This window comes from Lepidochelys olivacea, assembly GCF_965140295.1.
Source record: "Lepidochelys olivacea isolate rLepOli2 genome assembly, chromosome: 4".
Classification (NCBI taxonomy): Eukaryota; Metazoa; Chordata; order Testudines; family Cheloniidae; genus Lepidochelys; species Lepidochelys olivacea.
In genome coordinates, this window is record NC_140414.1 from 65,812,574 (window position 1) to 65,827,011 (window position 14,438).

General features: G+C 41.7%; 1 protein-coding gene across 11 annotated transcripts in view; it reads left to right on the plus strand.

Moving 5' to 3' along the window:
* The first annotated feature begins 250 nt into the window (after positions 1-250).
* TRIM2 (tripartite motif containing 2) overlaps positions 251-14,438 on the plus strand; it is a 118,935-nt gene continuing 104,747 nt past the window's right edge. For 4 of the 11 annotated variants that reach the window (XM_084625537.1, XM_084625526.1, XM_084625534.1 and 1 more), the window contains exons 1-2: positions 939-1,102; positions 6,989-7,110. The gene's annotated coding sequence lies outside the window, so the exon portion shown is untranslated. Of the gene's footprint in view, positions 473-938; positions 1,103-6,988; positions 7,111-14,438 lie in introns of those variants that run through there. The other 7 variants (XM_084625532.1, XM_084625536.1, XM_084625528.1 and 4 more) reach the window with 4 other exon arrangements.

Here is a 14,438-nt window from a genome sequence, read left to right on the forward strand (position 1 = left end):
TAATTTCAATATAATTTTCATTTTAAAAAAGAATGATAATCTAGGCCATATACATTTTGTAAGGTTTCCATGGTAACAGTTTCTCTGAGTGGAGAACTGGCTGTTTGTAGTTTCCACAGAAACCACTCCCTGCTGAGACAGGTGCCTTGAAGGGAAGGGTAGAGAATATAAATGAGAGAGACAAAAAGACACACACAGGCAGAGCAATGTCATATGATCTCTGCAGCATCTGTACACTGTAGCAAAGTCAGTCATATTTTTTTTATGTTTTTAGTTTATCGTTTTTCATTGCAAGACCAGCTTCCCTATTCTCCAGTCATGTAAACTTTGATTTGCCAATCCCTCACCTCCATGGAGCTGGCTTTGTGGCCTGTGATTTGGAAATGTTCCATGCCTACAGAGAACTGAAACTGGTTACGTCAGATGTTAAGGTCCAGGGCTCTAAGAATCACTGCATGGGAACATGTAAATGGTAAATGAGAGCTTTCATTTTTTTTTCTGAAAGATTCAACAAAGCTGGATATGGAAACATTTCCTTTTAAAATGAAGAAGGGGAGGGGAGGAGTAATTCTTTATTAATTCTGAAGAAGGTGGGTTTTGTTCTCATTTGGGGGTAAAAATGCCTTGTTAAGGAAAATGTCTGGTGAAAGGTCAGATAACAGTAAAAGATAAATGAACTTTGTTGTCAGCTTTTGCTAGGTAAGGAGTGTTTCTATTTTTAATGGCATTGTGAAAAAGCATTGAATACTACTTCAGAAGAAATAGTGTTGATTTATTTTATTTCTTCAAGGACAATAACACCCTGACATTTGTTCAAGGGTTAGTGTCGCCATAACTACAGATTAACATGCTGGCTGCTTCATCTTCATCCTATCATCTCTCTGCCTCTTTATGAGGGAAACAGGCTGACATGGTTATTAAATCTGGCAGCTGAGTTGCATGCACGTAGGAAGCAAGGAGAGCAGAGCATATAGAAAATGAGTAGCTTTCAGATAGCAGCCTTCTTTTCACTGCTACCAGGCTTGAAAGGCAGTCTATAAAAAAGCTCTTTCTCTTCTTTGTGCTGGATCAGTGCACAAATATCGCAAACACAATTGCAAATGTAAGTATTCCTGGCCTGTGTGCTGCTTTCAGATTGCTAATTAAGGTTTCTAACTCCAGTGTTCTGGTTGAAAAAGCAGTGAGATGAAAGCCAAAAACATCCCCAGTGAGAATGTTTCTTTGCAGTATTGTAATGGTTTTCAGTGAAAATGTTAGAGAGAGAAGGGGATCCTTGGTAGATTTACGGAGCAAATAGGTTACAATTGTGTCAGTTGATTTTTAGGATTTCTGTACTGCTTTGTTTGTGACAGGAAGAGCCAGAAGCCTGATAGAAATGCTATTACTGTAGATAGTATTTGAGGTACAGGAAGAAAGATACCTCTGCATAAAGAGACTATTTGCAAGCACAAAATAGAAATTTCTCCTGGCATTTTTCACCTGGAATCTGTTTGTATTTTAAAAAAAAAGAACATAGAATTGGACTTCTGATTAAGAAATTCTACAGTAACTTATTATAGAAGAAAAACCAAATCCCCATCATCGGGGTACTATTTAGCTTGCATCTGAACTGAAAAGAACAATGAAAATAGCAGGGTGAGCAATGCATGTTTTTCATTAAATCTCTCACTCTTATGTAGTGGGAGATGAGCTTTGTTTGCTGTAAGGCATGAATACAGAATAACATGGTGGTTGGGAAGCAGTGGAGTTGCAGGTTTCTCAGTGCTGCAGACAGGAATTGTAAACAAGAACACAGGTGTTGGTTGGTATGTTTTGTGCTTTTTATAACCTGATCATAGCATCTTGGTTTACAATCTCCTGTATAATGCAAGCATTTTATAGCATGGTTACTCCACTGCAGTGAATTTCAGTTTATAGCTGGTGAACTCTTAATATGCTATGAATGAAATCTGCATATTCAAAACAATCTGCAACCAGTACTGCTTACAAATTTCAGATAATTACACCAGAAATGCCTGCCATGTCCAGTTTGTTTGAGTTGTCATGTCATGTTTATTTATTTACAGGGTTTGTTATTTACTAGGGGCTGTCACAGTACTGTGAACCCTTTATGACCCATGCAAACATTTAATTATTGCAGTTCTTTTAAACAGGTGACCAGCATCAAGTGATTATGAAGGTTTTGTTTGTTTCATGTATCACTGTATGGCAAATAAAGGGCCAAATGCATCCCTGGTGTAACTCCAGTGATGTCAATGTAGTTACACCAGGGATGCATTTGGCTGTCTTTGCTGAAATTGGGGCACCACTGAACATGTAGATGTCTCTCCATTGCAGCTACTTATGCCTCCCGCCCTGCTTATATATGGCGATGAACATGTGCCTTCACCATTAGCTATATATGAAAATGGTCATCTTTGATCACAATTGGTAGAGTTAGGTTTCCCCAGGCAGATTGGCAGCAAACCAACTGCTGAGGCAAGTGGTGACCTCTAAGGGCTACGTCTATCTCAAACATGTAAAAAGATTAAAATAGCAGAAATCGAGGGTAGTGGAGTTAGGGAAAGGTTGCCAGCTGGGGATGGCATTAACCTAATGGTAGCTTATTCAATAAATGCTGAAAGCCAAAAATAAGTCCCTTGAATATAGAGAAATTATCTATGACTTCACTGAATCTATTCAAAAGTTCTTCCAGGAGGATTTGGAACAGGGTTTAAAAATCTGTGCAGGATCTTTCTATCTGCTGTGCTTCAGTTCAGAATCCAAGATTATATTCTCTCTCTCTCTCTCTCTCACACACACACACACACACACACACACACACACACACACACACACAATGGGGGGGGGTGGGGACAGACTAAGAAAAACTGTTTTCTGTTTCAGTTGTGCTACATATTGTACCAGATTTCATCCAAAAAAGTTCCATCTCTGCTCTGAACTGATCGTGCCTAAACAAAGTTCAGTGATGCACAGATATGCAGTGAAATTTGCAAATATGTGCACTGACTTTTTAGGCATATGCTCACTGAATGTTAAACAACCCTTGCAGTTCCTGGTGCTGCTGCCCAGAGACAGAGCTTCACTTTCTATTATGTGCATTAGTGATATTAGACTTTTTTTTTTTTTTAAGCACTGGAGTCTGAACATCCTTGTGTGTGCGCTACTGGGTTCTACCTCTTTGCAGATAATTTTTTCCCTGAAATGGGAGAGAGAGTACACAAGCAGCCTTCCAATATAGGGAGCACTAATGGAACTAAATGTTGTCTGGTTTGTTTGTTTTTTCTGCAAAATACTTTGGATAGGTGTAAAACTGCCAGATTCGCTACCTTGGTATGGTATGGAAAAGCTAGATTGACTATTTGGCTGAGCTATGGGCTAACCTATTATTTTAAGGTTGGTCTCATCCTGAGAGTACTAACGGGGAGTACAGTCCACTCTTGACATTTACTATTGCAGTAGTTACATTTATCCTGGAATTTTTGGTATTCTCCATTCTAAAGGTAAAGGCTGGGGTGTAATAAATGGCAAGATATTAATTTATAGTAAATCCATAACCATCTTCATTACGCAATGAGGTACTGAAGATGAAGAAGATCCTCTTCTCCATAGTTTCCTTGTTTTTTTTCCCCCCAGACCAGGGCCCTGCCTCCCTCCCAGTTACTCCTCCCCACAAGGAAACTTACCCTTCCTATTTTCTTAGCACCCTTTTGCCCTAAAACTAGAACAAACTTTGCGCCCTAAGCTGACTGAGAGACTTGAGCTCATTGTCCACTTCATCTTTACTGCCAGCATTGAATAACTTTAGTCTCTATGTTGGTTTTTCTTTCCCCTCAGTTCTCTAGGCAACACTCCTTCTCCCTCCTGAATCCCAGCAAGAGGAAGCAAAGTAGGTCAGGACAATTTTCCATAAATATTCTGCTGAATTTTGCAACAAATATTTTTCAGGCCTGTTTGTGTTTTCTCTTTCCATGTAAATGCTGTGATTTGAGCTTTACTAGCATTCATGCCCGAGATCTAACTGGAGAAATAGAATTATGCTGGGGGTGCAATGCCATCATCCTTCACCATTTTGTGACAGGCCGGGTGTTTTCAGAGACCTTTCCCCCTCTACAGCAGTGGTTTTCAAAGCCGGTTTGCCACTTGGCCAGGGAAAGCCCCTGGCGGGCAGTACCGGTTTGTTTACTTGCCGTGTCCGCAGGTTCGGCTGATCGTGGCTCCCACTGGCTGCGGTTCGCCGCTCCAGGCCAATGGGGGCTCCGGAAAGCAGCGCGGGCTAAGCGGACTGGCTTTGAGAACCACTGCTCTACAGTACTTCCAGTTATCGGTGTGCTCGGTCTCTCAACGTTTCAAAAGAGTCTACTGGGTGTGGCTTGTTAATGAAGGTTGGGTACAGCTAGATGCCAGGTCACAGCTTGTCTTACAATTCCTCCCTGCTGCACTCAGCTTATACCTGATCTGGTGGGTCCTTGCAGCAAATACTTGTAAGCTGTCTTTCTCCAAGCAGCTCTGTTGCAAGAGTCAGCTAACTCTGGGGCACAGCAGCTTACCTGCCAGTTGCCATCCCTTCCTATGACAAACTCTCCCTTTTAAGCTTTCTTCCTCCAAGTGCAACAGGCTTGCAGGTGTGCCTGTTTACTATAGGTTGAGCCCACAGGAGCACATTAGTCTTTTCCTGATGGGGGTGGGGGTATGTGACAGCAGAGTGGACCTGGACACCATTGTGCTAGGCACTGTATAAACACAGAACAAAAAAGAGTCTCTTCTCCAAAGAGCTAACAACCTATTTTAAATACAAAATCAAAAAGTAAGTGGCAGGGTAAGAAGCAGTGAACATTTTAAATAGGTCCTGTCAAATGCTACATCACAAATGTACTTTCCTCCAAGGCAAATAAATCCATGCAGTGGCTCTGGGAAATAACTTTATATAATTAAACAAATATATTGTAATAGTTAAGAAACTATACTAGGTTTGTTTATTCCTCTTTCAGGAAACCAGGATCATCTTTGGTTAATTGGGATTATTGTCTATATTTTAAAAAAAAATCAAAATAGATTATTGCAGTGTTACAGGGACACCTTCACTTTAATAATAGTCATGCTTCTGTCTGAGATTTTTTTTTACTTTCTTTCATTACAGCACCAAAGAATTCTTTAACTGAAGTAGATTAGAGAAAATAATTTTCCTCCATTTTTTCACTTTGTCTACTTTGTGCATTTAACAGTGTAATGACTCCCACTTTAGCACTAAAGTACAGAGCTCTACCATATGAGATATCAATATAACTCCACTAACAGGCAGCAGTAGTAGGCTGTTATCCTCTATATGGACTAGCCCCTGGAGGTGGACATGGCATACACTTCGCAGTTGTGTTATAGTAGCACCTTGTTTGTAATCAGGTTCACTGTTTCCCCTGTGTAGTTAATCAGTTAGTTAATCTCAATTGTTGTTTACATGGGTCTTTCACACAGCACTGGATAGAGGAAAATATTTTTTAAACAACCAAATAAATAGGAAAATGAGTCAATGGAGTTATTCCTGATTTAAACTGGCATTAGCGAGAGCTCCAGAATGAAACACTGACTGGTGATGATCTTGAACCACTATAAAATAAGTTTAGGCACATTATGCAAACCAGAAGTGGAATTGGAACACACTTTTCATTAAAAACTGTGATGAAAAATGAAGAAGGTTAGAACTCAATTACAATAAGTAATGAGTTAAGTCTGATACAAAGTATTTCCATTGAGTTGAATGGGCTTTGGATCAGGCCCTTATTATGGTTCCACACAGACCAAATACTCTTGTATTTGACATCTCAGATCACAGAACACATTAGATCTCTTCTTCTGCTCCAAAACCAGGTTGCTTGTTAAATCCTGATAAATAGTTGCTTTAATAATTGAAATTGCATAAATGAAACTCCATTTGGCCGTTGTTGTCCTCCAGTAGCAAAAGACTGCAGAACCTATTTTGTCGTTTGACAAGATGATTGTTTAAAGCATGTTTAAAAAACTTGAAGCTCTCTTTCTCTTCTTATTTTCAAATGTGAAAGGAGATACAGTAATTGTCAAGAAAGCATACACTTCCATTAAAACTACACATCTCCTTACTGTATTGTTAAATTACAGTTTAACCAGTTTTCTCGTTTGCCATTTGAATCTAAGTTACTTACATATATATATATATATATGTAGCCAGTAGTCATTCAGGAGGATACCAAAATCCATTTAGATATTTTTTTTTGTTAGTATATAATTAAAAATGGCGTAAATCTTTCTGTGACCTGATTCAAAATAGTCCTGACCCACTGGTAATGTTTCCCTTAAGGTTTTTAATATCCAACTATTAATTTAATGATGTGTATTCATCTAAATTGAATCACCTCAAGAAAACATAAACATGAATTATGAAACAGTTGGGGGCCATTGATAATGATTCCTTTAAGCCCATTAGTATAGAGTCATTATGTTAATGGAGTATATTCACCCACATTTAATCACATCACCAAAACATTAACATTAAATACCCACATATAACAGCTATAACATAGTTCATGCCCATCAAAGAATAACTTCACACATTCATTCATGCAGGCTCTGATCCTGCATTGTGATCCTTGCAGGTGGACAAGGTGTCTCTCTACAGGAGCAGCAGACTGTCAGCATGGGTTACAGTGCTTTAGTTAGTACTGTCTGATAACACCTAGCCCCTTGCTCCCCTCCCATCTCAGCTGTAGATTTCAGTAGTAGTGCTGGCTGGAAAACAAGAATTCAGTTTCCTGAAAACTTTTGAGGTTTTGGCATTTGGTTTTGTTCTGCACTGGGACAAAACTGGGACCCTGAGAACTTTTAATGAAAAAATGAGGGACCAAGAGACCCTGGGGTGGCCAGTAGCCCACTGGTTAGGGCACTCCCCTGGGATGTAGAAAACACAATTTCGAGTCCCTACACTGACTCTCTCTCTCTCTCTCTCTCTCTCTCTCAGCCACTCTGCGTAAATTATTAAATATTCACTGGGCCAGAGAGCGGGGCTGAGACTGTAGCCTGGTGGTTAGAGCACTGAATTAGGCAGAGAAGGGAGTTAAACCTAGATCTCCCAGAACGCAGGTAAGTACTCCAATCACTGTGTTGTTGGCTATTCTGTGGTCCCTCTCTCCCTTTGCTGGTTTTGACAGAGATTTCATCCTGGACTTGAGAAATCGTCCTGTCAAAAGCAGTATGCTTCCACAAAAAGTTTTGGTTTGATTAATCGGTCTTTTCCAACAGACAAACATTTCAGTGAAAAATTCCCAGTTAGCTCTATACAGTAATACATCATACAGTTGTAAACACTGCCTTTTGCGCTCGCTTTTTTTTTAAAGCCAGTGTGTGAACTAGGAGGCATTTATCATGTACATAAGTTAGGGCTGAACCTGCCATCCAGTCTCAGACAAAACTCCCATTAACTTGCAAAACCATCATATAGTATGATCTTCAGTTCTGAAGGTTGTGTTATCCCATTTATTCAATTTGTACATACTCTTCGGATCATCATCATCCTGGAGAGGGTGGACAAATTGAATAAATGGGATAACATAACTCTGCATATTTCATAAATGTTCCATCTACCTAGACATTTATATTATACCCATCACTATGATTTCTAGCACTGGGTTTTTATTAGGTGTGACGGGGACAGGCCAGATGGCAACATGAGTGGCGGAAGGCAGGTATATTAGCTCCAGGATAAGCAGGTCCCTTTTCCCTTGGTAACTGAACAGAGGTTACTCTAGGTTAATTAGGACACCTGAGGCCAATCAAGGGCCTGCCAGAACCTGTTAAAAGCCTCCCCTCCATCCAGATAGGGGCATGTGATAGGAGCTGAGGGAGGAAGGTGAGCTACTGGAGAGTTGGGCAGTGCAGATGCTGACAACCACCAGGAGAGAAACCACACAGGTACAGAGGCAAAGAGTGGAAGAATCCCCGCTCAATGTGGCAGATGCTCCTTCTGGGCCCCAGAGGGCTGAGGGAAGAGAGCCCGCCAGAGGGGAGAGACTGAAGTGACTGTTGGGTCTATTACCACCATGCCTGGAGGGGCTACCAGAGACTGAGAGGCTCCCCTTCCCTCTCCCTGTCAAGGAAGCTGGGAGGAACCCTGCTCCAGCGGGGGGTGTTGACAGCAAGCCCAGGGGTGTGGGGAAAATTCTGACAGAGAACGGAATACCCTGGCCCACTGCTAAACAGAAGCGCGGGACCCACCAAGTCCGAGAAGAAGCTCTGTCATGTAGGGTATAAACCTAGCAGTGTATTTAGTAATATTAAACACTATGTAAGCACAAGGGGCCCATGCTGCTGTGGCTTTTGGAAGTACACTGTGACTTTGAATGTCCTCATTTTTGTTACTTTAAATTCTGAATTATAGTTGGCAGTAACATAGATTTTTGGATTGATTGATTGTACAATTTATGTAAGTAAGGTAACATACACCTAATCAACAGTCAGGATTGATATCAGCCAAAATCAGATATACCCTCACAGTCACAGGGTTGTCTGTTCAATAAAGCAACTAAACTAATGCAAGCCTCTGAACATGAAGGGCCATTGTATCCCCTTGAATGCCTTTTCGGCATCCGAAGAAATGAAGAATGTTTTTCTTATATTACAGAGAACAATGAACAATGTGGTCTTGAAAGATTACTTGAGGGCATGTAAATACTCATAAATCCAGCTTGATCTGGTTGGATGAAGGGTTATTTTATCAAGCTAGATGGCTAGTAGTTTGACAAGGATTTTGCAGTTCTTATTAGTTAAGGGATAATAGGACAGGTAGCTCTTTTTCTGAGGCAGTAATTTGGTTCCCAAAGGGATAAACTAGAAGGCCAAATAATTTATCCTCATGAGAGATCTTGCTTATTATCAAGAAGGTCAGGGTATCGTCTCCAGTCTTTCTCCATTAAACAGCACCATTACACACGCTAACCCAATTAAAAATATACTATAAACTAGAATGAACCCCAAGTGTGCTTGTTCAGCCCTTGTGCTTGCCACTCCCTAGTGCTGAGTCTAGTTGTCAGCACCTTGCGATTCACGTCCTACTTTAAGTGATGCTGACCTGGAAATCTATCGGTTGTAGTTGTTGGTTAGGGCCACAAACTGAGTAAGATACACAAGAGAAGGTTAGACTTAGTCTATTCCACATTCCTCTAATTCAGTTCTAAAAAAGGGGAATCAAGGATCTGGGGTGGGAGAGGAGTGGGATGTACTGAACAAGGAGGGAACAAGGTGTCATCCAAGCAGTTATGTTCTGGAGTTGTAATGCAGTGATACAGCTCCATGGTTTGACTGGCTGAGAATTTCCCTGAGAGTATAATCAGTGCTATGGGGCAGTAAGAGAAAAGGCTAATATCTGATTTTTCATAATTGATAGATTTATTGGGTGAAATACTGCTCCCACTGAAGTCATAGATGCATAGCTTTTAAGGCCAGAAGGGACCATTTTGATTGCCTAGCCTGAGTTCTTGCCTAACATGTAGAGCTGTTTGAAATTTAGAAGTTTCATTTGGGGAAAACTTCATTTCAAACTTTTCATTTCATGGGTTTTTCATCTCGGTTTTATTATCTTTACATTATTTCATGACACGTTAATAGTTGACCTGCATAATATACGTGCACTACTACTGCTGTATCTCATGATGTAGTAGTTGAAACACTGTATTTTTAATTTATTTTGTTTTTAAAATCATTAAAGGCAGCTGCTACTTTGTACTCATTGAAACATCTTCTTTTCTAGATCAAAGTGACTCCTGTTTGTGTTGTAATGAAATAATTTGACACTTGTATTATTTCAACTATTATGTCAATTGTGGTATGTCCAGACTAATCATGCTGACATGTCGTGAAACAATGCAAAAGTAATAAAAATCAAATGTACATGATAAAAAAAAAATTGAAACCAAACTTGGTCATTTTCTGGGGGGAGGGAGTTTCTAAATGTTTTTCTTTCATGAGAAACTTTGTCAAAATTTGTCCAAAAATGGTTTAATCAAAACAGCTTTTTTAAAAAAAACCGTTTTAATAAAAGTATTCCGATCAGCTCTAATAACACAGATCAAAAAGCCCCACCCAGTAATTACTATGTCAGTCCCATAACTTCTGTTGGAGCTATAGCATATAGAAAGATATCCAGTCATGATTTGAAGACAAAGTGATGGAGAATTCACCAGAACCCTAAGTAAATTATTCCAGTGTTTAGCTACCCTGACTGTTGTTTTTTTGCCATTGACTTCAGTGGGGCAACAGTGTGGCCCCATGGCATTTTAGAGGATTTTAAAGACTGAAGGGAAAGTCTATATACTGAAAGATTTAGTAAGCTTTTTCTATAAAAGGCATTATAATTAATTGACTAGTGTGTATGCCCTTCACTGGATTGAATCTGAACTTCTAGAATGTGTGTCATAAGTGCTATTCTGCAGACAGTGATTCCTCATTAATTCTGGGGGCCTGTTTTAGGAATAGGAGGATTTGTTTTTTTGACTTGAAAATCTAAATGCCAGTGGTGTGCAGTCTAGTGACAAATGTGAAACCCTAGGTGGTCATAGATTTGTTACAATATATTTAGCCCACAGACAAATTTTAAATCAGTCATTAGTAAATGCTCAGGCATTAGGTAATTACTAAGTAAAAGGTAGAGCAATGAGGCTGAAAATTGGTTAAAGAATTAAATCAACTAATGCCCAACTTATATTAGCATATCTGGTGCTCCTGAGGCTAGGTGTTTTATTAACTATAGGCCACGTTTTGTCCTTTATACATAAAAAATGTTCATACTGAATTTTCAAGGCAGAAATTTGGCCCTCTTGTCGTCCAAACTTATCATAATGATCCCCACATCCGCTGATGCCCTCTCTTTTCCCACCAAAATGGAGATTGGTTGATGTAGTTTTGAAAATGTATGTGAGAATTTTTTTCAGTGTATTTTAATTTATTGTTTAATCATTAAAGGTCAGTTTTCAAGTAACACTCAGGCTTGTGACATGCTAGCTTGGTGTAGAGCTCATTATGAACACCAGTGCATGGACTCATGTAAAATCCTGTACTCTTAGAAATCAATAGTTATTGATGAGAAAAGAAGCAATTATTTTCATTGTAATTAGTGGGATGCTAGTGAAGGGTTGGTTAGGCTTTGACCTTGACGCTTCACACACTGAAAATAAATAATTTCTGCTAATTCATTATTCCAAATAGCCTGTCTCAGAAAATGTAAACACAGAAGAAATAGTGCACACATCACTGTTGTTTTTACATCAGGGAAAGCCAGGATCCATCACTGGATGGCAGTGAGTGGTTATGGAAGACTCTTCTGGCTCATGTTCATTTAAAAATAGTTCTGCCCTGTTAAAAAAAAATAAAATAAAATAAAAATAAAAAATTCTGAACATTTTTGTTATGCTTTAAGTTGGAAACAGGGAGGATAAGTAGACACTGAGGGGCAGCTTCTCCCTCCCACCCGAGCTCAGGTGTAGTGGAGAGTGAGGACTGAAGAGAATCAGTTGTTGCTTCCTGATGCTCAGTCACATAGCCCTGGCACAGGGTAGAGGTGCACAGAAGCAGCTCTACTTATGCAACTGTGAAAAGGTTTCTCCAACTTTTCACCAGTGGAGAATGAGGCATAGTGGAGCTCCACTTCATCATGTCTCCAACTTTTCCCTCCCCATCCTACCCAGGCCCCACACCCCCAGAATGCCCCCATCACATCTCCTCCCTCCCCTTATGCCATTGGGGGCGGCAGGTGGGATGAGGGTGGCATGGTTTGTGGCTGGAGCATGATAGCATAGCAAAGATTTTCTAAATTTTTTTGAAGAACAGAACAACTTTTAAAACATAAGCCGAAGGGCAGCAATTGGTTGTGGCACTAGCATCCAAATGATAAGTTCCGGCCTTCCCAGAAATAAAAGCAGTGGTTTGTTCAGAGCCTTATTGTTACGTGGCCCTCTGTACCCGCAATGTAGTATTGTGATTCTATAAAAAGTGCTTAATAAAAAGAGAGAGAGAGAGCACACTTTAAATCGGGGTGGAGAATCTACAGCCTGCGGGCCAGATACAGCCTGCTGCTTCATTTCACCCAGCCCTCAGCAAGTTTCTAAACCACAGGCCAGAAGCCCTGGGTCACGGTGCCCACCCCCCACAAAAGACTGGAGCCACGAGCACCGGCTAGCCCTGTGCAGGGGAAGCTGGGGTTGCCAGGCTGTTAAAAGTCCAGTTGGCTCTGCACAGCTCCCATAAGAACGGCCATACTGGGTCAGACCAAAGGTTCATCCAGCCCAGTATCCTGTCTACCGACAGTGGCCAATGCCAGGTGCCCCGGAGGGAGTGAACCTAACAGGTAATGATCAAGTGATCTCTCTCCTGCCATCCATCTCCACTCTCTGACAAACAGAGGCTAGGGACACCATTCCTTACCCATCCTGGCTAATAGCCATTAATGGACTTAACCTCCATGAATTTATCTAGTTCTTTTTTAAACCCTGTTATAGTCCGAGCCTTCACAACCTCCTCAGGCAAGGAGTTCCACAGGTTGACTGTGCGCTGAGTGAAGAAGAACTTCCTTTTATTTGTTTTAAACTTGCTGCCCATTAATTTCATTTGGTGGCCCCTAGTTCTTATATTATGGGAACAAGTAAATAACTTTTCCTCATTCACTTTCTTCACACCACTCATGGTTTTATATACCTCTATCATATCCCCACTTAGTCTCCTCTTTTCCAGGCTGAAAAGTCCTAGCCTCTTAAATCGCTCCTCATATGGGACCCGTTCCAAACCCCTAATCATTTTAGTTGCCCTTTTCTGAACCTTTTCTAATGCCAGTATATCCTTTTTGAGAAGAGGGGACCACATCTGTCTCCCAGAAGAGACGGGCATGTCCCTGCAGCCCCTAGGAGCAGGGGTGATCAAGGAAGCTCTGCTGGCTGCCCCTGCCCCCAGCGCCAGCTCCGCAGCTCCCATTGGCCGGGAACTGTGGCCAATGGGAGCTGCAGGAGCAGTGCCTGTGGGCATAGCGCAGAGCCCGCTGGCCCCTCCGCCTAGGGGATGGATATGGCAGCCACTTCTGGGAGCAGCGTGGAGCTAGGGCAGGCAGGGAGCCTGCCTTAGCCCTGCTGCGCTGGCAACTCGGCGCCACCTGAGGTAAGCACTGCTTGGCCAGAGCCCGCACCTCGAACCTCCTGCCCCAGGTCAGAACCCTCTTCTGCACTGTAACTCCCTCCCAGACCCCGCACCCCAACCCCTTGCTCCAGCTGGGAGCCCTCTCCCGCATCCTGAACACCTCATTTCTGGCCCCACCCCAGAGCCTAGGGGAAGCCCCAAGCCTCCATGCCCTCCCATGGGGATGGAGCCATGAGCAGTGGCTTGCCCTGCTGTGGGAGGAAGCCCTAAGCTTCCGTGCCCCACCACGGGGCTGTGTGGCCCATGACTGATTTTTTTTTTTCCTGTGGGTCATTGGCCCCTGATAGAAAAAATGTTCCCCACCCCTGCTTAAAATTATCCTCATCGTCATCACTCCCATAACCGCATTGGTCCTTGGGGCACCATCATTGATGAGCAATGATACGGTGATAAGGTATAAAAATTAAGAATAGATACAGGGCTCTCTGTTACTCTGGAGATATAGTTTGTCTATCTATATGCAGGGCAATCCATGGCTAAATGTAAATAAAACTATAATGGAATTATTCTTACAATACACAGAAACAGATGCTGCAATAACACAACTTTAATGAAAGAGGAATTGATAAAGAGCTGGGGTCTGGGTGGTACAAGAAACTCCATCCATCGTTTTCCAAAATACATGCTGAATAACTCAATTGTTGCTGCTAACAGTTGCTGGCTGTTTTATGCATGACAGACAAACTACGAGCTCAGACAGGAAAATACAGTGACAGTGGAGTGTCTTTTTCCATTCACTGGGCCCGATTCACTCCCTAGGTTCCACTGGTTTCCACTGAACCCAGGCTCCATTGGTGAGTGCACTTGAGGGGATTCAATAGCAGAAGCTGCCCACCACCTCCTGGTTCCAGGGGGGAGTCTAACATATGTTAACACAACCCCAAAATTGAGTGGAGCCAGCCCAAGAGGCAACAGAGGTAGGCTGATACTCCTTTCATGGGCCTTCAATACAGCCCTATTTGGGTCTCAAAGCTGCCACTGCCTGACAGAAACTACCCTCAACCCTACCCCTTTTCAAAATATAAGATTCTACGCTGTTTCCTAAAGATGGTCAAACTCTATTCTCATCTAATCTCCTCTGCCATAGCGGGATCCCCTCAAAAGAGAATGCTTTGTTCTCCGCTCTCAAAGACTTCGTCCTTGGCTTTGTAATCTGCATTGTCCCAGAGGAGCATAGCTGTCTGCCATGGTGATTCATAGATAAAAACTTGCTTGTCACTGTAGCTGGAGCTTGA